Source organism: Python bivittatus, unplaced genomic scaffold (assembly GCF_059951505.1).
Source record: "Python bivittatus isolate LINGU-HERP-01145 unplaced genomic scaffold, Pbiv_v1 ctg000590_np1212, whole genome shotgun sequence".
In the NCBI taxonomy this organism is placed as follows: domain Eukaryota; kingdom Metazoa; phylum Chordata; class Lepidosauria; order Squamata; family Pythonidae; genus Python; species Python bivittatus.
The window spans coordinates 27,710,656-27,733,931 of NW_028277086.1; the positions used below are offsets into that span (position 1 = coordinate 27,710,656).

Consider the following 23,276-nt stretch of genomic DNA (forward strand, 5'->3'; position numbering starts at 1 on the left):
TGTGCAAAAAAGGATGACAAATCCTGCAGAATGAGATGCTAACTATTCCTACTAGAAACAAAATGGGAGACATCTAAAGAGACCAGTGTGAATACACATAGAGCATTTGTAAAATGCTGAATATGTGCACACACACAAACACACACACACTTATATGAATATAATGTAAAAAGGGGGGTATAAGTAAAGGATGATACAAGGCAGTTGCCAGAAACTGTACGGATTGTGTCAGAGAGTTCTGAATAAGCCAAGGCTTGCAAAAATGCCACCCAAAACAACATTTCAGAAACAAAAGGGAAGATAAAAAGACCTTAGGTCTGTTGTGAAAAGAAAAGGGTGAATTGGTAATGTGATGGTAAGAAGGCAGAACATCCATCTCTCCTCTCATTAGGAAAACAAAGCTCTGGCTGCCACTATTGTGCCACTAGTGCAAAGAGACAGCTGTAGCAGAGATAAGAAAGGAACCCTTAGCCAATTTAAATGAATGTGTCTCCAGGGCTAGATGAGTTACAGTAGGGGTGATTTTAGAACCACTAACTGTAATCTGAGAACTCTTGTCTCACTATCTCAGAGGTCTGGAGGAGAGCAAATGTTGTTCCTCTCATTTTAAAGGGGAAAGACAGGCAGACTGAGGAATTACAGACCTGTCAGCATGACATCTATATATTGGGTAAGATCCTCAAGCTAATTATTAAACAGGATGTTTGAATGCAATAATTAATAGAAGCCAGCAAGTCACAGAGAAGTCATACCAGAATTATCTGAACTTCCTAGTTTAATAAATCAGGGAAATATAGTGGACATAGTATACTTTGATCTAACCAAAGCGTTTGACAAACTCATGAAATTCTCATTAATAAATTGGTAAAATATGGTAATTATATGGATTCATTACTGGCTGAATGACCAATTCCAGAGCATACTTAAAATAGCTACACATCACTGGGAGAATAGTATCATGTGGAATGCTTTTCCAAGCCCTGTGCTATTCAATATTTTTTATTGATGGCCTGGTTGAAGAGGTTGAAAAAATGATTATCAGATTTGCATATGGCACAAAACTAGTGGGAGTTGTTGTTGTTGTTTAGTCGTTAAGTCGTGTCCGACTCTTCGTGACCCCATGAACCATATTGCGCCAGGCCTTCCGGTCCTTCACTGCCTCCCTGAGTTTGCTCAGTTTCATGCTCATTGCTTCAGTGATGCTATCTAACCATCTCATCCTCTGCCGTCCTCTTCTCCTTTTGCCTTCAATCTTTCCCAGCATCAGGGTCTTCTCCAAAGAGATCTCTCTTCGCATTAGGTGACCAAAGTATCTGAGCTTGAGCTTCATTATCGATCCTTCCAATGAGCAATTAGGGTTGACTAGTGGGAGTAGCTAACATTTAAAAGAGCTAGTTTGGTCTAGTGGTTAAGGCCCCAGGCTAGAAAGCAGAAGACTGTGAGTTCTAGTCCCACCTTAGGCAGTCTCTCAGCCCAACTCACCTCAGGGTTGTTGTGGGGGAAACAAGAGGAGGAAGGAGTGTTAGGTATGTTCGCTGCCTTGAGTTATTTATAAAAATAATAAAGGCAGGATAAAAAATGTAAAGAGAGAGAGAGAAGATTCAAAAGTTTTAGATAGCCCTGAACAACAAGCCAAATGAACAGAATCAAATTTAACAGGAAGAAATGTAAATTCCTACATCTGGGGATGAAAAAAAATGAAAGATGCAACTGTAGAATGATGGGAACCTGAGTTGACAGTAGATATGAGAAGGATCTGAGTGTTCCAGTAGATCAAGTTTGAACATTGGCCAATGTCATAATGAAATTTTGGGATATATTCACAGAATTATAGAGTCCAGATCCTTGGAAGTAAGTGGCCCAAGTAATCTGCCTTGTTTAGATCCTGTTGGAATACTAAGTCCAGTTCTGGCCATTGCAGCCAATGAGCAGCATAGACAAACTGAAGCAAATTCTGAGGAAGACAGGATAAGTTCCAGTGGGTTGAAACTGCAAAGACGTAGATTCATGTTAGATAGTAGGAGGAATTTTCTGATGGTAAAGGATGTTAAGGGATTATTTATTTATTTATTTGTTTATTTATTTACCTACCTACCTACTGTACCTACCTACCTGTTATGGCACTGACGCTGCAACAAAGTCTTTGATTCATTGGCTCACATATTTGTCTGTCTATCTACTTAATAAACTTCCTTGACTGTGGGAAGTCTGAGCTACCAGTATATTTTAATAACTGGTGTTTTTTAAGCTTTCCAATGCAGATGGGAAGAAGGGGGGGGGGACCTTAACTCCGAGAAGCCTGAAAAAAGCTTCAGAGCAACAGAAAATTGAGGACTTACTCTTATCCAAGGAACATATTACAGTAAGTGATGATGAATCATTTTCATTAAGTAATCAATTTGAACCACTAATGATGTTAGATTCTTGGGAGGAGGATAATAGAAGCTGCCCTCACCCCTCGATCATAAACTCCATCTTAGCTAAGAGTTTGGAGATAATTAATGTATATGAACAAGTTAATACTTCTAACATTTCAAGAGAGCTTATGGAAAGACATTGCCTCTTCACTGCAGATACAGTGGTTCTGATACTCCAGAATTTACAGTGCTTAATGAGAAAATAGATAAGTTACAACAAATGTTGCAATGAAATCCCCATCAAAATAAAAAGTTGAGACACTAGTCAAGAAGAAAATCATATCTCAGACTGTTGCAGAAAGAGAACTTAAGTCAACAAAAAATGTCAGTACTTCTCTCTCTCAAAACAGTCACACAGGCTCTCCTTTTATTCACATTTTTCAAGCAATCCAAATAATGCTTTCAGTTATAAATAATAAAATTAACAATATAGCTGGCTTTCACACAAGGCTGCTATTCTCTTACTAAACCAACTACTTTATATTTCCATGTCACAAATTGACACGAGGAAGATTGAGTGGCTTCCTAAGAACTTTGATGGACAGAGAATTTTAATTAAATTTAATAGCCCAACTATTCCATTAATGCTAAATAAAGCAAGAGAATATTTGAAGTTTTAAGAAATCTGCCTAAGATGAATGTTCAAGGAACTTCTTGTAAGACTATTATTATCTGAAAGGAAAGCTGGGCATGGGCCCAAAGAAGTTAATTATGAAGCAAACCATAGCAATGTTAAGAGGCCTTGAACAGAGAAAGCAAAGCTACCTGCACCAAACCAACAATCTCCTCATTAGCAGAGATGATGGAAGGAGCCTCAGTGAAAAATGCATTTAATCAACTGCCAAAGAAAGATCAAGCAGGCATTATCCACTAGATGATTTAAAGCTAGATCTATTGGGACTAAACATTTAAGTAGATTCACCTTTCAACATCAAATGGCCTTCAGATACATAATATAAAGGAACAAGTCTATCCATCTAAAATAACTAACTCTGAAGTATCTCAGCCTCCCTCTTCCCAAAAGGAATTTACATCTGTTTTTATAACACAGTTTACCAGTAACTGCAGTGATTTAATTGTGTTTTATAGCAAAGCCTAGGCTGGATTTAAAAAAAAAAAAATGGAACCCTCTGACCCATATTGGCTGGGAATTAGGTGAATGATACCAACTTTTGGAAGTCTGATCTACCGACTTTGTTATAGCCTCAATTTAGTGCAATTAAAGAATAATTTGTTTTTCCAAAGGTGTGATATTTCTGACTCACTATTTGAGAAGCAGTTCCTACTTCACAATAATTGAGGCAACTATTTGAACTGAGGGAATAGAAAGCACTGGAACTAAATGCAACTAGTAGATTAATAACTTCTGATTTACCAAGTACTGTCTCTTTGAGCAAAACTAAGAGACAATATATATCTTTTAGTTATATTTTTAATTGAGTTTTTCATGTTTTTAGAGACATGGGGCAAAAATGAAATACAGTCATGGAATGTCAGAGTAAATGTGTTTTTATGCTAGCAGTGCAAAGAGTCTAATAGGGAGAATCTGATAGATGCATACATAGGGAGGACCCAATATACTGCTGGAAGGTTATATAAATAAAAATAGGCTATTTTGGCCATAGCTAGAAACTAGCAGAAGCTAAAATTTGCTGATTTTTCAATCCTCAGTTCATATGAAGTATTCATTCATTCATTCATTCATTCATTCATTCATTCATTCATTCATTCACTCATCAAATTTATATGGCTGCCCATCTATGAAAAAGTGATTCTGGGCAGTGTACAATAAGTTTAAAAACCAATTAATAAATAAAACAATTATTGTTAAATAAAAATTAAAAAAACAAGCCTAAGAGAGAACAGCAGATGTTACTAACAATGAAGCCACCTCAGATGACATAACCAGGTTTTGAGGGACTTCCAGAAAATCTACAGGGATGGAGTCAGCCTCACTTTGGGGCTGGAGGTGGGAGGATGTTCCATAAAGCAGGCACCATGGCAGAGAAGACCTGCCTCCTGGCATCCGCCAAATAATTTAGCTCCCTAGCCGACAGGACCCATAGCATGCCTCTTCTGCCAGATCTGATAAGATGGGCAGATATAATCGGGGAGAGGTGGTCCCTCAAATAACCTGACCCCATGCCATGTAGGGCTTCATAGGTTATCACCAGCACCCTGAACTAGATCTGGAAGCAAACTGGTAACCAGTGCAGCTCATGGAGCAAAGGTGTAACGCGCGTTGTTCTAGAGACACACATAACATTTTGTACCAGCTGAAGTTTCCGGATATTCTTCAAGGGCAATCCCATGTACAGTGCCTTACAGTAGTCCAGTCAGGAGGTGATGAAGGCACAAGTGACCATGAGCAGAGCCTTCTGATCTGGAAACAGGCGCAACCGGTGTGCAATATGAAGTTGTGCAAAGGCCCACCTAGCCATGATTACCACCTGCACTTTGAGCAGGAGTTGTGAGTCCAGGAGGACCCCCAGATTGTGCACAGGTCTGTTTGGGGCAGTACAACCCCATCCAACACCAAGGATGGCATAGTCCTAGAACCGACAGGCCCCAAAACCCAAAGCCACTCAGTTTTGCCAGGGTTCAGTTGAAGCCTGTTGTTCCCCATCTAGACTCTCACAGCCTCCAAGCACTGAGATAAGACACCACAGCATCACTTAATTTGCCAGGCGCAAAAATGTATAATTGGATATCAGTGTACTGATGATACTTCACCCCGTGGCACCGGATGAGCTCACCCAGTGGCCTCATGTAGATGTTGAATAGGAGCAGAGAGAGCACCAAACCCAGTGGCACGCCCCAAAGTAGGGGCCAAGGGCAGATCTCTCCTCCCAATCACCACTGACTGGAATTGACCGTGGAGAAAGGAGGTGAATCAGCATAACACTTTGCTACTCACCCCCAATCCTCTGAGTCGATCCAGAAGGATACCATGGTCAATGGTATAGAAAGCCTCAGAGAAGTCAAATAGGGCAAGGATGGATGTACAAACCCCATCCCACCCCAGCCAGAGATCATCCAAATGCACAAACAATGCCATTTCCATCCCATACCCAGGTCTGAATCCTGAATGAAAGTATCCATATATCCTTGCCCTTTTAATAAAATTAATCCACTGAATTGCTGCTTTTTAGGGAAAAACAGATAAGGGTACTAAATCCATCCCTCTATATTTCTTACTCTGTTGAACAGCTAATTAATAGACTTCAATGACTGTTTAAAAGGCATTTCAACTTAACAGCTACTGCTAAATTTCTTACTTAATTCTCAGTTTAGGCTATTTATCTCAATATATCTCTTAATTTTAGTTTTATTCCTTCTAATTATAAAGTACATACAAAGTAGCTATTGAAATTTTAGAAGTTCTTCTGATGAGAATATCAGGACTGAATCAGAATAAAGTATAAAAAGGGTGTTTTTCCTTGCTGGAGATCTGCTATATTAGTGATACCGTACAGAAGAAAACTGCATAGGCATAATCTAGCATGCTAAACACATACCTGTTTGCATGTTCAAGTTCAGTTGATCTGATAATGGAGAAATCACAAATATTGCTGCAACATGTAAGAGAAATAAGTCACATGAATCACCCTGACACTAGGGTGATTTGGCTGTAATGGTAGTGTGAAAGTGAAGGCTGATACTTGAATATCATCTGTCTCTGGAGTGTAAGCACAGCGTCAGAAGGAAATAAACATATCCAATACAATATAGTATATTAACCGTGTAGGCTACTTAATTGATTCAAAGGCAAAAACTTTTTTTAACTATGCACAAATATAAGATCATTGCATTTTATTTGTAATTTGTCTTAATGAAAAACACAATCAAGATAAGTTTATCAAATGAATATCCCACTAAATCTTTACATCCCAATAGATAACCTCATGAAAAAGTATTAATTTTTCTCCATCCAATCAAATCTATTAAGTGTTAAGAATATAAAATAGCAATGCGTTTCACAGGGCTTTATGGCTTTTATGATCAAGCATGACAAGTTATTTATAATTCTATTTATACAATTTGTTACAAAGACTTGGAATTATTAAATAATACAGTAAAATTAGCCCTGACAGTTTTCAATTGAATGATACATTTTAAAATCAAATGCAGTTCAGTAAGTATATTCTGGGTCTCTTAATTGTGTGAAATTGACCTTATCTTCTGCATCTGTCATCCTGATCTAATTACAGAACACATATATAGACACAGGGTTCTCCACAGCCCCCTTTCAATATTCATAAAAAGAATATTCTGGAGGGTGATGGCAAAGTAAGCTTTGAATAGTCTCCAATTTTCCTATATTGATGGGAATACCTTATAGCAGGCTTGAAACCACACTTGGGTGAACGTAGTTACACTACTCCACAGGGTTAGCAAATCAGATTGCACAGAACTTGTAAGGGCCATTCAGGGGTGAAAATGAGATGTTTCAAAATTCACTCTCTTCTAAATTGTGTATGAAAATATAACCTTAAATATTATCCATTCCTATGGAGACACTAGATAAAAAGAGGAAAGAAACACACACAAGATTTGCTATGATGGATTTTTGCCTGAATATGGTCCCTTATAAAGGTTATGAGTATTCCAAAGGATGCTATCATTCAGTCCATGCAACAACACAGGCTGAAGCTTTTTCTTACAGTCACCTTAAGCAATTATATGATCATATAAACAATTATATGAACAAGGAAGGAGGTGCGTTGTTAAGAACAACAATTGGCATCCTTTAATCGTACATCAGTCGTCTGAAAGAAAATGGAAATCTTTTAGAAACATTTCAAATATCCTGGCTAGTATCTAGTGCATGCATTAATGAATATTGTATGATAACTGTTTAATGGGCAGTTCACAGTATGTTTCTCATGATTTCCTTTTCAGCAGCTAAACAAGCCAGCTATATGAAAGACAGTGTTCTGCACGGTGAACAAATAGCTCTACATCAGCACACTTGCCAAGTAGTTAGAAAGAGCCAGTGTAGGCTCTAATCAAAATTAGCCCAAGATTGCTTGTACCGGATGGCATGCTTTAAATTAGTGTAGGTTGTTAAAACCAATCAGTTTAGTCACTGCTTCCTGGAATGTTTAATGTTCCAATGTTCTCATTTTCCAATTGCTTGGTCCCTGAACAGACTGTAGTGGGCCCTAGGGGAAATATGGCATTACCTTAATTTGTATGTAAGTTACGATTCTTTAAAACCAACTATCTGATTTAAGATTGACATGCATTTAAGATAAGCACTGTATATAGTGCAGCAACTTCTATAACTCTAGTAGTAAGCGAATAAGTACGATTGACTTAATAAATTGGTTTCTGAGTAGGGAAGAAAATGAAAAAAGAAAAACATTTTGTTTATTTTTTTTCCTGCTATATGTAATATCCAGTTGTTACATAAGTACTTGATTTTAAAATTCTTGCTATTCTTCTATAATTTTTCAACACTCTATTTTTCTTTTTAAAAAGTTTTTAAAAGTTTCTTACTTGGGGAATTTTATGGCAAATAAGAGTACCACGCAAAAGGAAGTCACACATAGTGGTGCACATTAGAGATACCTAGGCACTCATCTTTGAAACAAGATATGTATGTGTATGTACAGCCTTCTTAATGCTAGGTCATGTTACTTTTCAAAAGTGACCTCTTAAATGTTCCTCCTGTTTTTCTATCAAGTTGCAGTATATATTAACTTAATCAAAACAGCTCATCTGCCATGCCCATATTATGTTTTCAGAATACACATTGGATGGGAGAGTTTACTTGTTTCTAAACTTTTCTACTAGTCACTTCAATTTTCATCACAAAAGTCAGATTTTAATTCTCCCATTCTTAATGTTAGAACACAGCTGTTTTATGATATGAATAATATTATTTGTAATATGATGCCAGAAAGCACTGTTTATTAAATCCAGAATAGCTGTTTGTAGAGTTATATTGACAGCTGATTTGCCATTTTAACTTATTTATTTTACAAATCATAACTTGCCATAGGCATCTACTGGGGAGGGGGTAAGGGGAGCAAGGGACTTATACGTGATGTAATATCATTTGTGCAATGATGTCATGATGCACATGACACCATTGTGGCTTGTAATGAATGCCTATGTGTCCTGGTACTAAGCTTTATCTTGCAGCACTTAACTTTATGAATCTCAGCATCACCAACACCAAATGGCTCCATTTAATCCAGTTTTCTCTTAAGAGCTTAAGGTGGCACACATAGGTGTTGATTGCTATTTTGCCTCCTTGGCAACTATGGGATACGACCTGCTGAGAATGACTGTCCTAAAGCCACCCAGTGACTTGCATGATGAAGGGGAAGCTTAAACTTATTCTCCCCAGCCCAACACTCTAACCAGTACATTGCCAGACTCTAAATTAGCTCGCCATTTGTATATAATTGATTTTAACTGAATTTACACTTGGTTTGCAGACTGTGATAATAGGGCTTTTCCAATGACAATAAAAGGAACTCGCGAGTGTTATAAGAGCACCTATAGTTAAGTCACACAAGGCACAACATTGCAAGAATAAGGACAAAAGTAGTGCAAGGAATGTATCTCCCTGCAGCAGGATATAGAATTCCCTGGGGGAAATGATACAGGTTTGAAATGTATAAGATAGCTCTTACAGCCAAAGAATGGTTATTGAAATTAATGGAACTGGCTGAGATGGTGAAATTGACTACTTTGCTTAAAGAAAGGATACTGTCTAGCTTTGTTTCTAATTGGAAATCAGTCTTGGACTTTGCCTGATGCTCAAAAAAAATGCAATTTTGATTTTGGGATTTGATGACTGATTTATTTTATACCTATAGAAATATCTTGTACCAATCATATGTATTGTTGAAATAGATTGATTGTATGACCTTTTCGAATGTTAGACTAAAAATTATTTTTTATTAAGTAAATCTTCAGATATTAGAGTAAGAGGTGAACATATTTTACGTTTATACCTGTACCAAAGAAAGTCGGAAGTTACTTTTCTTTTTCTATGCTTTTTCTTTTCTGATGTTTCCTTTCTTTTTGACTTTTTTGTATTTTAATCTTTCTGAAATTTAATAACATTTATATATAAAAAAGGAAACGTATGAGATAGCTAAATGGTTTCATTAAAGGACTTCATAGAATTTGTAAGTTTGTTCCTTTTGTTTTCTGCAGTTTGAGGATACAGCAGTACGCATATAGGTCAGAATATTTTTGCTATCAGAGAAAAACAGGTTATGTTTTTCTATTTCATTCCCTAATGCAATTGAAATAATGGGCTGTGTGATGTTAAAGAAAATGTCGCCAAACAACAAATGAGTTTTATCTTCTCAGAAGCTAGTTATATTAGCTGAAATCATTCAGGAAGTTGGGTTAAAAAAAAAATAGCAAATGACTCACTATGGAGGAATTAAAGGAAAAATGTGCTATTGTGACATTGGTGCTTTACTGACCATTTTTTCTCTAGGCATTTCATTAGATGGAAGAGTACAGGCTTTCCTTCCTCAAGGAAAAAAAAAATAATGCTATTCCCATGGGTGGGTCAGGAGCTCTTGAACTTACCTTAGCTGCAAACCATCCAAAGATTGTGTGCGAGAAACCCATCTTCCACTGCACAGTCTCCCTGGCTTCTCACACTTTAAATCACAAGACATTATAAGAGAACGCCTTCTCCTGGTCTAGCCACTTCAGGAAATATGGGCAAACAGGGTGACTGAGAAGGGATGGTGGGATATATTAAGAATAAAATGAAATCATTATCTTTTGCCACTTTTCAACTATACAGTCAGTCAAAAAAATGTTAAAGGAACCTTAAAATACTCCAGATTGAGGTATAGAATTTAGCCTAATATTAGATAACATTGTGCAGAATCTTGGCCATGCATATGTCCTGGCCTCATGAACTAGCAGGGCTTACTCATTCAAGGTTATCATAAATCTCTCAAGCTTATCTCAAAGTTGTGAAATCATTCCAAGTTTCGTATCTTCCTAAGGAAATTCATTGGGCAGATAGCATCCAAAGAGAAAGCAAGAGGGAGAGAAGTTCAAAGACAAAATGAATCAAATTTCAAAGAAAGATTATAATGAGCTCTAGTACAGGAATCCATGGAACCCTTCCGGTGATCTTTCTTGTCCCCAGTTGTCCACTAAATACCAGCAGCCTCTAACAGTCCTCACACAAAGCTGACTCTGATTTGGTCTGGCTTCCTTCAGCAGATTAGTTTTGAGCAGCCTTGCTTGATCCAGCTGTTTCCTGCTGAAGCTGAGCAGTCCTATTGCTCTGTCATTTGATTTTGCTCTTCATGTACCATCATTCTTAAAGAAGGGATGAAAGAGGCTTCTACTCTGGGTCAAGTCTGCTGAGTCCAGGCCAGGAACAGCGGGCCTGGTTTTTGACCTGATCCTTTGACCTGATCCCTTCCGCTCCTCCTTTTTCTCTAAAGAGGACTCTGGATATGATAACCAATGACACAAACCATTTGGAAAATAGTGATAATTTTAATTGTAGTTGAGATTATTGACCTCATTAGGGTAAATGTACTTTCTTCCTCTAAGCAAAATCAACTGAGTTTTCTAGGATAAGTTTTGTTGAAAGATATATTGTGTGTTATATTTCAGCTTGAATTTAAATGATCTTTCCTCCTTCAGTGGCAAATAATTGCCTACTCCTGAACTAGGAGAAAAAGTTCCATTATATCCCATGTCAGAGCTGTGGATCAGCCCTTAGAAGATATAATTGTTATCAGAAGTAAGGGCCAGATTATTCAGTTATGGGAGGCTTAATTAATAGGAGTAGAGTGTATACTGAATGGCATTGTATATCTATCTGTAATATAGTTATTCACACATCAAATCAACCACCTTGTTATGCTTAAAATACTGATGGCAGGGGTAGGTCCTTGTTCATGTCTCCTGTTCAGGTGTTCATCTGAAGGGTGAAGGGGTAGAGGACAGGGCGCACATGCTGGTTCTGTTCTCATTTCTTTCCAACCTTTATTCATTCAGGTGGGATGTATGTTGAGCCTCTTCAGACCTACAGCTCAACATGTGGAAACTAGAAAGTGGAGGGAGGAAATCTGGATGTGGAGCCCCATCTTTGACTCTCTACAACCACCATACATTCAGATAAATGCCTGAAGAAGACAATGGTAGGTGATACTGCATGAATCATAAGCTTACACCTTGAAATATTGCCTAGGAAAATTTTGCTGTTATAGCTGTGGAACAAAATTCATTGTTTCATCCTTTATAATTTTTTTGCAGGAGCTATGTCTATTCATATGTGTTTGAATTTATCTGATTTATCTGATGACCTCCTAGCAAGAGCTAGATGTATCATTATGTACTACAGTTTTTTGTTCCAGAAAATGTCAAAGTTTGATTTATCTATCCTGCTTTGCTTTAATTGTTCTAAATTGTTGAATGTGAATAGCCCTTTGTGCTCCTATGAATCATGGAGAAAACTACCAGGACAGATTAGAATAACTTTGTCTGAATTACTTTGGTAATTTCAGTGGAACAAAAGATATGCATGACATGTACATCCAACACAACCTTTCAAAGTAGCGTATCATTAAAAATATGAAATTCAAATAGTGTTAGAATTAATTTTTTTACCAGCATTATAAGCTCCCCGGTAAAAACTAAAAAAAATGAAAGTTATTTTAAATCCTGTGTACAGTTACACTATATAATTGTGAAAATCTGTTGAGCTGTGTCTTCATTAATTTTTCTTTTGATTTAATTCGAAATGTCAGGTGCCTGATCTCAACATGTGTTTCCTTGTAACATATTAACAAATGTCACTAGAATTCATGAGTGATTTCATAACTATAATACAACCTTGGCTGGATCACAGAACTTAAATACTAACGTAATTACTGTATTTCAGTTTGGAGTGATAAATTAGAACTGACAAAGTAGGGGAAAAAATAACAAACTTTGAAATAGAAGCATGTTCCGTCTAATGGATTAATCTTTACACTCACCTGCCACCTCCTGCTTTTGGTAATAATTGAGATGGAGTAAATCCTGAAAATGTAGACGCTATTGCTAAGACTTAGTTGGGTAACAGAATTCAGTTTTATGAGGCTTAATATACTAAAGCAATTTAGAAAATATCCATTAATTTGGATTTTCCCCCCCACGCTTTTAAACCTACGCAGAAAATAAAATAGTTATTTGTTAATATTTTTACTTTTGATATTTGTTGATATTTATCCCAATTTGTTCTCTTTAGAAAGAGGAGAACATAGTTGGGAGCTTATGACCAGAGTGAAAAGAGAAATCTTGCAAGGGAGCTGGAAGTTTTTGATTGGCTATGTTCAAGGAGAGATAGTGGGCTGATTGGCTACTATTTGGGGGGAGGGGCAGATATTTCTTTGCTTAGTGCAAAGTTTGAAGAGGAGAGGCTTATAACTGCAGCTGCTGCATTGGTTAAGTGATGAGCTCATGAGTGGAGATGCATCTTTCAATTAATAGCTCAGTTCCAGGCAGTACTCTAGTAAAAAGAGAGACAATGGGAGGTTTTGGCCAGATAAGGCACATAGGAGTATTAAATTATATATGAATTATTTTCAGTAACATTTCTTTGGGATATGATGAAATAGATTTATAAGGAAATTATTGCCCCAATTTGTTCCTCTCCTCCACTTCTAAAATTTATCACTACATCTATCTCCCATGTTTCACTTAAGATATTAAAGTTCCCCATATCCATATCAATATCAAGGGCTGAAAAATAAATACAATTTACAAGGTATTTTATTACATTCACTTTGATTCTTGTCTGCCCCTTTTTAATTATACTTTCAAACTCAGTTGAAGTTCTTCCTTCTCCTGTTTCACTTTTTAAAAGATATATGTATATGTATATATTTATTTGTTTCATTAGAGGTAGATACCATTTGACTCCAAAGAGACTCTGATTCTATACCTGTCCAAGCAAGAAACAGTAATTTCTTTCAGGGTGGACAAAACAAAGACAAAAGCCCTTTTGTCTCATAGAGTTTTTATCTCTGTAAAAGCCCTGCGAATGAAATAAACATCTTCTATCCATTTTTTCTGAGTCCCTCTCTATACTGAAATCAAGATACAGAAAGGGGGAAAGTTAAGATTGTCTTTTATGTCATATCCAAGCTAGGATTTGAGTATTTTTGTATTAGTATCAACATACAACATAGCAGTGGGGACGTGGTGGCACAGCGGCTTAATGACGCTGAAAGTTGCCGGCCAGAAATGGTCGACGCTTCAGCGGTTCGAGTCCAGCCTTCGTGTTAGCAGGGTGAGCTCCTGTTTCCTCCCCAGTTCCTGTAAACCCAACAGTTCGAAAACTCACGTGAGTAGATAAATGGGTACTCTCACTCGGGTGGGAGGAAAAATGCTGGCAGCGCCTTGCAAAAAAAAAGGAGTTGAGAGCAGTTGCCGGTAAGCGTGAAAAATCGCGCGCACCCGAAAAGGCCACGAAGCAACGGAAACCCCGCCTCCTGCACTCGCCAGCTGGGCTCTGCTCTAGGAAGGAGGCTCTGGCAAACCACTTCCGAAACACCTTGCCTTGAAAACTGCAAAAGGACTCATCCAAGCAGTCACTGCAGAGTCGGTAACGACTGAGCGCAGATTAAAAAAAACAACAACAACATAGCAACATAGCAACAACATAGCAAAAGAACTGACAAAAAAGCTTGGACATCTCACAGAGAGGAGTGAATTTCTATCAGCATCCCACTACAGTGCCTCCAGAAAATCAAAGATGTATAAATAGACGAAGATGAAATTGTGGTCTCATTTGATGTCACAGCCCTCTTTACTATCAACAACATCCTCAAAGGAATAAAATTCTCTAGAGAGGAAGAAAACAACAACACGCTACCCTTCCTGGATATCCACACTTTATCAAAAAGTGCCTGACCACTCAACCTACTACAACACAACCAACACAAGCTATGAAAAGGATAATACTGTCATACATCAGAAATGTCTCAGAAACAACCAACAGATTATTACAACCACATGGCATCTCTGTAGCACAAAGACCACTAAAGCCCTCCAAAACATCTTAAGTAAACCAAAAGACCCAGCAGCCCAAGAAGAAAAAATTCTAGCACTAAAGATGTTACCTAGCTGGGTAACAAAACTTTTGCAAGAAAACAACCAAGCTCAGAGAACCCCAAGGACTCCACAGTATCAATTTTGTTAACAAAATTTGTCTTAAAACCTTCTCTGAATTTATGACTCCTTTCTTATTAATGAGACAAAAGGCACTGGGCATCCTTGTCTTGTACCATAATACAGCTCAGTAGGATTTGAATTCAAATCATATGTTCTTATTATTTTTGTAGTTAGCTGATCTAACAGATCAATTCATCTTTCAAACTTTGGTATTGTTTTAAAGGTTTAAAAAGTCCAGTTAAATTAATCAAATGCCTTCAGTATTTCCAATGCACAAACTTACATTTACTTTTTTATAGAGCATTAAGTAACTTATAAACTACTTCATTTACTCTGTTTAGGAACAAAGTCAACTTCATCCATATGTGTCATATGCAGAATAACAGTTTTAACTTTAATTATAATAGTAGTACCAAATATCTTAACATCTGCATTGGATGGTAAGAATCCACTTTCAAACTGAGAGTTTGGGATTACCATCAATAATGACTCTCTCCATATCTTTGGAAGATAACTCCTTTCCCAATATCTTGACATGTTTGATATGGTGGGGCTATATAAAATTGATAAAACTTTGTGTTGACATCATCAGGCCTTGGCAACTTACAGAATTTCATAGTTTGCATGATGCTTCCTGATGCTTCCATCTCTGTTGGTTATTACATCCCAACTGTATCTCTGCTGATAGCAGTTTCAACCACATTTGTGCCATATGCACTTTCTGTTATTGTTGTTGTTGTTGTTGTTGTTGTCAGTCTTGACTCCTGGCAACTGCCTGGACAAGTCCCTGCAGTTTTCTGGGCAAGATTTCAGAAGTGGTTTGCCGTTACTTGCCTCCTAGGGCTGAGAGAGAGTGACTGGCCCAAGATCACCCAGTTGGCTTCATGCCTAAGGTGGGACTAGAACTCAGGGTCTCTTGGTTTCTAGCCCGAAGCCTTAACTGCTAATTTGGACGTAATATGTACTTCAGTAGAAAAATTAACTAATTCTTTATTTGAACTGAATCTGGCAATTTCACCATTGTCTTTTGGAAGGATGAGTATGTTTTTCTATCTCTTAGGTTTTTGTTTATGAATAAGGCATTTTGAATTTTTGCATTTCATTCATAAAAGCCCTGTTTCAGAATAAAATGAAGTTATAGTCCTATGCATTTCTATTAAATCCCCTTTTCTCCAAATATTGGATGATATTTTGAATCTGTTTCTGTATCCACTATGAACCTGTTTCTATATCCACTATGAAGCATTTTTATTTCCAATTCAATCTCCATTGGATGAATTTGCTAATAAGACAACATTAAATTTCCATTGTGCAATGTGTCCCCCCTGAAACTTATATTTAAGTGATGTATGAGCTGTAATTTTTATTAAACTTACTCTATTTATCTACTCAAGATATTTTTTGCTATAAACCAGCTGAAATATATGATTTATATATGATTTATCTGAGAACACATTATGGACCTGATAATATGTGACACTATAATTATTACCATTTTTTCCCTACAAAAAAAAACTAAATTAACAGTTTCCTAACATTGCTATCTAAAATGTATGCTTTTGGTTGGCCTGTGCTTATATTGATCCAATTCAAATAACCTTCTGAAATAATGTCACCTTCTGAAATATTTATAAGTTTTACAAACAATTGTAAGAAGTTAAATTTATTTGGTGCACAGTTTGAGGCTACAATAGTTAAAGCCCATTCAAAATTTGCTTAACAAACATGAATCTACCTTTTTGTAGAAAAATAAATGGTTAAGAATAGAAAGCAAAGGCTAAAGATAAATGGGTAATTCTCTCAGTAGAGGGAAGTAGGAGACAAAGTCACTTAAGGAGCTATGCCGGGACAAGTGGTTTTTTTTTTTTTTTTTTTAACCTATTTGTAGCTGATCTTGACTTAGGAGTAAGGAGTGAGCTGCCCAATTTGGGAATGTTACCAGAATATTCAGGGTGATGAAAATCAAAAGAACTCCAGAAGGGTCTCCTTAAACTAGGTGCACCAAGTGGCAAATGCAGTTCAATTGAAGTAAGTGTAAAGTGAATTCTAAGTATGCTCTGATGGGGTTTGAGCTTTCTGTAATTATTCAAGGAAAAGACACTGGAGCCATAGTGCATAATTCAATGAAAATGTTGACTTGGTGATAACAGCTGAGAAAAAAAGACAAATTTAATCCTAGGGATCTATTAGAAAAAAGAATGAAAATAAAACTGCCAGTATTGTAACAATCTTATACAAATACTTCTCTGGAATAGTTTGTTCAGTTCTGATTTGCACATTGAAAAAGGACGTAATAAAGCTAGAAAGTGTAGATGAAGGTAGCAAAAATGAACAGGCAGTTTGAACGCTTTTCTTATTAGAAAGGACTAGAATATATGAGACTCTTTCATTTAGACCAGTGTTTTTCAACCTTGGCCACTTGAAGATGTGTGGACTTCAACTCCCGGAATTCCCTAGCCAGCTGGCTGGGGAATTCTGGGAATTGAAGTCCACACATCTTCAAGTGGCCAAGGTTGGGAAACACTGATTTAGACTGAGGGAAAGACACAATTCAGATGTATCAAATTGTGCATGGCATGGAACAAATGGACAGGGAGAATTTTTTTTCCCCCTCAAAACTTCAAGACCCAAAGTTATCCAATGAAGAATTATTCAGTGAAGCTGACTGGAAGGAGATTTAGAGCAGTCAAAAGAAAGTGGAATTCATTACTTGGGTGCTAATGATGAACCTTGGGTGGTCACAATAGATACCAGGGATGAGAAATTTTTTGTGGTGACACTTCATTTCTGTAATACCACCCTCTTTACATGCCTTGATTTTACTTTAGATGGCAAATAAAATGGTTCATCTCACCTAAAAGTTTTGGTTATATTGTTGATGATTTTCTACCTTATGCAGGATGCATGCTTGTTTTGGCTGATTTTTGCACTAAATTATACATTTTAGGTTGGATCTGTTAGATCTAACAGAAGATCAAGGGTAATATTCTCAAATAAAATAATACAAAAACATTTGACTTTCCCAAAGTGACTCTTCAGTACAACTAATGACCAATAATGGCAACATTTTATAATATAGTCACATGATTAAATAACTGTATTTCCTCCTACCTAGCTGTAGGCTCCTTTCTGACCCAGGAATAGCATTATTTTGTTTCATCTATATCTGTTTCTGTGCAATATTTTCTTTCCTCTTCTGAAAACTAACCATTTGTCTGGGGGCTGCAATGGCTAAAATTATGTTGACATGTTTATAGCTTAATTATCCTCTGGGCCATGTATTGCTTCACCAGGTAGAATCATGCAAATTGCTGTCTAGATGATGTAGTATTTACCTTTCCTAACAAATGCAAGAAAAGTTACTGCATGACCAATGAAGGAATAACAAAGAAAACAGCTTTCAAGACAGGAAGCAAATTGCTAGGCAAAAGTTGTAAACTGTAGCCTGATGAATTTTTACAGACTATTAAGTCTGTGGTAATGTTTTATTTATGCATAATTAAATGTGAGTATAAATTGGGGCTTCTGCTATATTATCATCCACACTCACTCATAGTTATAATTTTATGTGTCTTTATTAATATCTTAATGCCAGTGGGATACTAAGTACTTCAATCTAAGAAGTGCTGTGTTAGCAAACAATACATAGGGAGTGCTTACTGATAATTACCTTGATACACTTTCAGTAGGGTTTTCAGCTGCTTAAAAGAAATCTGTGCTCATAACTCATATTTTTTGCATGATATTTTTTATGCTAGCTGGGGGCAGGTTATCAGAAGCAGATGCACCAAGTCTTCTCTAACTGTCCCCCATCAGGAGAGGTGCAGCAGTAGCTAGAGAAGAAGGGACTTTTTCAGTGGTGGCACACTTCCTATGGAATATTCTTCCTAGGGCAGTGTTGTCCAAACTTGGCCACTTTAAGATGAGTGGACTTCAACTCCCAGAATTCCCCAGCCAGCAGAATTCTGGGAGTTGAAGTCCACTCATCTTAAAGTGGCCATGTTTGGACAACACTGTCCTAGGGGTTTTACCTCTTCTCTTCCCTAAGGTCTTTTCCCATGTCTTTAATTCTTAAACAGGTTTTAGGTTGTTATCCAAAAGACAGGTGACTAGAGAGTAATCTCTGCTGAATATTCTGAGTTATTTTTAAGTAAACCTGTGTAGAATTGTGTGGCTAGCAATTTATAGATCCTTGAAATTTTGAAATGTTAAGATCTGTGAAATTATTGCTGTGTGTAGTCCTGATCTGACTTCTTTTCATTGTTGCTTTTACGCTGGATTAAATTTTATGGTTTTCATTCTTATATTTTAATGTTCCTATATTTATTGTAAGCTATAGTAAGAATTTTCATTAGTGAGAAACATATAACTAAATACTATGTCAACAATGTGCAAATAAATATATAAGATTACATTGTGTTTTAAGACTGATGAACATGTAACCTAATTCACATAAACAAGCAGGACTACCTGATCCCTTTAACATGTACTATTGCCAACTCATTGTACAGTTGTGTGCTTACATTTTTCTTACCCAGATGTAGAACTTCAGAATTCTCTCTGTTACATTCCATTCTAATTATTTCAGCCACTGTCCAAACCTTTTGGATACTTTTGTGACCAATCCTTGTATTTACGATAATCACAGCATCCCACGGTCACATGATCGCCATTCGGGTGCTTTGCAACTGGCATGCATTTATGACTATTGCAGTGTCCTGTGGTCTCGTAATCTTCATTCGCGTCCTTCACAACTGGCTTCTGACAAGCAGAGTTAATGGAAAATGTGGAAGTAAAATTGCAAATTGTGGTCACGTCATGTCTCACTTAATGATTGCGGTGATTTGCTTAACCACTGAATGGGAAGTGATGTCGTAAGCATATTGTGGTCACATGATTTTATGTTTAGCAATGGAGTTGCCAATCCCAGTTGTGATTGCTAAGCAAGAACTAAGATTGCTAAGCTATCTGTATTAGCCATTCCTACTTTTGTGTCATCTGTAAACTTCAGAAATAAACTTCATCAACTCCCTCATCCAAGTCATTGATAAAAATGTTGAATAGCACAGGGCCCCATGACAGAATCATGTGGCACTTCCTCAATACTTGCCTCCAACCTGTAGTAGAAACATAATGAATATTGTTAGAATACAGTCCTTTAGCCAGCTATGAGTCTACCTAATAGCACAATCTAGAAGCTATTTACAAATCTTTATGAAGGAGGCACTCTGTTGAAGGTTTTGCTGAAATCAAGGTGCATTATCTATATGGCATTTTCCTGAACTACTAAGCTAGGGACTCTATTAAAAAAGAAGATAAGATTAATTTGGTCTGATTTATTTATAGAAAACCTATGATGGCTCCTGTTAACTGTAGCCTGCCTATTCAAGTGCTGACAAACATGCTTATCTGTTTGAAGATCTTGCCCAGTATAAAAATATATTCAGAATATTTCTCAGGTAGTTTCACAGATCCTCCTTCTTCTCCCTTTTGAAGATAGTGAACACATTTGTTTTTCAGTCTTCTTGGACTTGGACTCCATTATCACTATTACATGCCTCTTTGAATAACTGGTCATCTGATGTAGAAAGTCCTTGTCTGCACTAAGATACAGAGAATGTAACATTACTTGCTATTAAATAAGCAAAATATATCATTCATTAGTAGAAAAAAAATTGCCTATCTAATTCCATAATAGTAACACAACTTACTATTATCTCCCAGAAAATGCCTTAAATTAATTCCATTTCTTTAATTGACTTTTATCAATCAATACACATTTTGATTAATTAACTATTAAAACTTGTAGCCCTCTTTGTTTTAAAAATGTAAGGCCACATCAGATATTCTGGGCTCACTTACTTTTTGAACCATTATAACAGGACTATAACATTTAGCAAAACTGTTAAATGGAAGGAGAAAAACAATAGTTACAAACACTGTTAAATACAGGTTTCAGTAGTGTGTGATTTTATTTTAGCTGATTTTCTTTCTGCAATAATTTTCCTTCTAATGTGGTAACATTCTAAGTTGGGCCAGGTTTCATATCAATGGGAAATCACTAGTGATTTATTTGGGGTATGGGATTAATGTGGATTGTGAGAGAATGAGAGAGAGAGAGAGAAAAAAGCTGAAATATTAGAATTGAAGCTGTAATTCATTATTTTTTTAAAAATGATGGAATTTTAACTGTCTGACAATTTTGTGTTCTTGTTTTTTTTTTTTTAACAGTTTCTGAAAATATAGTTCAGAGAACATCAGGAAAAGCAGAAATGCTTTCAGAAAGCTTCTTTTAAAAATAGCCATCTTTGTATTTTTTGAAATAATGTGGACAAATTGATTCTATTCACAAGGCCATCAGTTGTAGACAACTTTAGAACAGAACAGCAGAATCAATTTTGAGCCAAGTCTCTGATCTGATGAGAGAAAGGTTTATGTCTGTAGCCAGACGCCATTAAATGTTATGGCCTGGAACACAGAGTATTCTACTGTTTCACAGTGAAAGCTGAAAAAGTATTGAGTGACACAAATGAGTGGAGCCATATCTTCCAATTATACGTTTCTATCTTTTCAGGGAAAATGGAATTTGAAGTTACTAAATGTAGCAAAGACAATTTCTTCATTAATTATTTGTAAAATCAGTTTAAATAGAGCTGTCAAGGAAAGGATTACCTAAAGTCTCAGGAAAAGAGATAATAGAAAACAAACACTTAAGGTCACAGTAAGACAAAATATTTAAATTGCATTATACGTTTAACTCAGAAGGAACAGAGCTGTTTAAAATAATTTTATTTTGTGTTTATAACTGCAATCCTTTAACCTCTTACAGGGGTGTCCACAGAGTGGGATCAAAAACGTCAAGAAAGCAGCCACCACCAAGAATTAAGCTGGGCTCATTTTTATGTGCGTGACACATGTAATGCACATAAAAAGCAGGCAGAGCTTTGATCTGGACACTTAACACATTTTCTTGAGCTAAGTGGGGCTTACTTCCTGGTTGAGATATAAAGCTTTAATCATACTAATTGCAGCAGGAGAGGCCATAGCATGTACATGAAGCGCTATCAGAATCCAGTGGATTACAATGGATACTCTAACTAGCATTATGCCCTCAGTTTCTGTTGCAGGTATTACAATACCTGATAAGGATCCACTTTTATGTGTAGCCTGATGTGGTATATCCTTGACAAAATGATTTTCTTGACCACTTTTCATCCTTTGATGGAAGTCTAGGGGGAAGTTATCCAAGTTTAAATCTAATGTTTATATTCTTAGAGATCCTGGCCAAAGACATTTCCCAAAGTTTTTCAAAACTTTCAAAAGTTTCTCCTCTTCTGTACATTGTATTATATTAATATCTCATTGTGTAGTGGTGTGAGGGGGCAAAATCACCAATCAGAAGTACAGCTGATAATTTAGGGAAAGTAGAGATAAAATCATATAATCTGCTAAAAAAGGGATCTTGTATAAAATATTCTGCTGGAATGTGCCTGTTCTATATTTCTAAGGCTTCCAGGTTATTCCATCCCTTTTACTAATTTGTCTCATTGTTTTTCTACCAGTTCTTTTTATCTGATTCCAAAATGTCTTTCAGAAGAGAAGACAATGTCAGTGTTTTTGCACTAGTTAGTTCCAAGGTGGCCAATGAATGTGTGTCTTTTCATTGTACAATTTTCCATTAATTTTCATCCTTCCTGGTTTTTTATTTCAATTAAATCCAAAGGGAATCCATAATGAGGAACTTCCTACCATTCAGCTTTATATATTTTTTTTAAAAAAAATAGTTTTCCTTTTGTGAAAAAAGGAAAAAAAACTAAAACAAAAAATATCAATAATAATATTGAATTTAAAAAGTAAAACAACCAACAAACCCCACGGTTATATTGGAAAAAAACAATTGGGATAATGATAATAATAATTTTATTTGTGTCTGTGTGTGTGTGTGTGTGAAAATAAGTGTAATCTTGAGAAAAACAGACATTTTATATATCCATATTCATTCGCTATGTCCTCAATAACACTTGTAGAAAGGTGATCTATTATTAAAAAAAAAAAAAACTTTTTAGTTAAGTTATATATGATGACCAAATTTGATTGAATTTCTTCTTCACTGTACATTTAAAAAAAGCTTTATGGTGGTATTGGTAGTGGTGATGATGGTGGTAGTGTGTGTGTTTTTCAGTCAAGGAAATTTCCCTCTTTTAGTACCAACAAGATTCTTTAGTTTTTCACTGTTTTGAAAGAACTGACCTACTAGGTAACAGTAAAAACTGAAGCAATTTCTTGTGCCAGACCATGGAATAATCCAACTTCAAGAAACATAATAAAAGACTGCTGGGTACTTGTTTCAATTTCTTCAAAATTTTCAATAAAAATACTGACTCTGTAGAAGCTTCCAACAATAGGATAACATCTACTCATCTCTTTACATCCTGCCAACATAATCTAGAAGAGCTGAAGTTGATACAGTATAATATTATTAGACTATAATGCTATTTTTCAATGATCTTTATACCCAATTCTTAATGGCTTGCTAAAATACATTTAAAAGGAAATTTGTGCTATAAAGAATTCCAATAAGATTCATCAGGTTCAGTGCCAAAATCATCCCTCCAAGATTTGTTTTGATTTTCAAGAGAACCTACTGTACTTAATATAAGAATTTTATTTAACATTTATAAGATTCCTTAT

General features: G+C 36.2%; 1 long non-coding RNA gene across 1 annotated transcript in view; it reads left to right on the top strand.

The window, feature by feature from the left end:
• LOC148214768 (uncharacterized) overlaps positions 1–23,276 on the top strand; it is a 121,765-nt gene that overhangs the window by 55,250 nt on the left and 43,239 nt on the right. The window contains exon 2 of the long non-coding RNA XR_015797597.1: positions 11,424–11,566. This is a non-coding gene — a long non-coding RNA (uncharacterized LOC148214768). The remainder of the gene's footprint in view (positions 1–11,423; positions 11,567–23,276) is intronic.